This window comes from Balaenoptera acutorostrata, chromosome 16 (genome assembly GCF_949987535.1).
Source record: "Balaenoptera acutorostrata chromosome 16, mBalAcu1.1, whole genome shotgun sequence".
In the NCBI taxonomy this organism is placed as follows: domain Eukaryota; kingdom Metazoa; phylum Chordata; class Mammalia; order Artiodactyla; family Balaenopteridae; genus Balaenoptera; species Balaenoptera acutorostrata.
In genome coordinates, this window is record NC_080079.1 from 39,075,504 (window position 1) to 39,077,187 (window position 1,684).

At 40.6% G+C, this 1,684-nt stretch overlaps 1 pseudogene; it reads left to right on the plus strand.

Annotated features, from left to right (window-relative positions):
• The first annotated feature begins 830 nt into the window (after positions 1-830).
• LOC114237604 (mediator of RNA polymerase II transcription subunit 6-like) lies at positions 831-1,382 on the plus strand (annotated as a pseudogene).
• The last annotated feature ends 302 nt before the right edge of the window (positions 1,383-1,684 follow it).

Sequence of the window (1,684 nt, forward strand, 5' to 3'; positions counted from 1 at the left end):
CCCAGCATATCTCTAGAAATTACTATGTTTTTTCTGAATCCCAAACCCCAACAAAAGTTGGTCAAGAAATTGAGAAAATGGGGAAAATATTACAATTACACTGAGAAAACTAAAGCCTAATAATCAACTAAGAGACGTTTGAAGGAATCCACTGACATCAAGTAGAAAGCAAGAGCAAACAGCTGACACATGCAGCCAAGGGTTGAGGCCAACATTTCAGGAAACTGGACCAGCTTCATGTTGGAGGGAAACTGTCCCAGCTTCATGTTGGAAGGAAACTGTCCCCATCCAGTCAGTTGATCTTTCTTTGTAGCTGTTGCCATGTTATAAGTGTGTGTTCATGGTCCTGTTAGCTGTCAATGGTGAGTAGTTTTTGGGGAAAAAAGTAACAGTAATAAATTTATATGCATATATCCTTTATTACAAATTCTATGAATATACTAAAAACTAAAAAGTTTTGGAAGTAAAATAAGTTCTTAAATTGGCCGTTTCAACATGAGATTCTATTGTGCTGTTAAACTTGCTGGGACATCCAATGTTACATTATTCAAATACTACCTAATAATATTTACTGGCATTTTCAAGCATTTGAATATTTGCTATAGGCTATAGTTCCTTGCAAATACTACTAAACCTAACGTTTCTTATTTATTAAATACATTTTCTTAGATGTTCATGATAATAAGTAAAGAATGTGAAGAATGTTGAAGTACTTTAAGAATCACTTAGGATTTGGGGAATTCCTAAGAATTCCTGGGAATTCTGGTTTCTCATCTCTGAATCCTGAAGATTAATATCTGTTGGAAATTTGGAAACACCAGAATTCTTAAATGAGACGATTGACGTGGGAAAGATGGAACATCCTTTTGCACGCTCGAGAGCCTATTCTTTTCAGCTCCTGGAAGCAGCAGGCGCAGCCCCTTACCCACATCATCCCACTAGCTGATTGCTAACAAGTTACAGCTGGCCTGAGCTCTCAGGCAAGAGACTTGGGATCAGCTGTGAACTCCAATATGCTCACTGCAGCGGGCAGAATTCAGTCTGCTTTTGACGGAGCCATGTCATACTGTCAATATCATCCATCTGTAAGTTATTGACGGCACTTCAAGGACCGATTAAAAAAAAAAAAAAGATAAAGCCAAACCTAAATCCAAAGAAAAGAAGAACAAGCTCTATTTTCCAGAGACAACATGTGGAACTTAGACAAAACCTTCCACCCAAATTTGCGCAGCCAAGATCTAGAGAAAAACCTATCCCAGTAGATGGGACAAAGAAGGAGTCAGAACCTACCATGAGTTGTAAAATCGAAGGTGGATACCCCAAAGAACATCCCACAGACAGTGAGCACAAAAGGCTCCCTGAGAACAAGCAAGATGCCGTGAGTGCAGGACAAAAGAGAAGCTGATGTGCCTTCTCTTCTCCTTTGTTTTTTTTTTTTAAATATTTATTTATTTATTTGGTTGCACAGTGTCTTAGTTGTGGCAGGCAGGCTCCTTGGTTGCAGCTCCAGGGCTTCTTAGTCGCAGATCACTGACTCCCTAGTTGTGGCACGTGGGCCCTTAGTTGCGGCACGTGGGCTCTTAGTTGCGGCATGCGAATTCTTAGTTGCGGCATGCATGTGGGATCTAGTTCCCTGACCAGGGATTGAACCCGGGCCTCCTGCATTGGGAGCATGAAGTCCTAT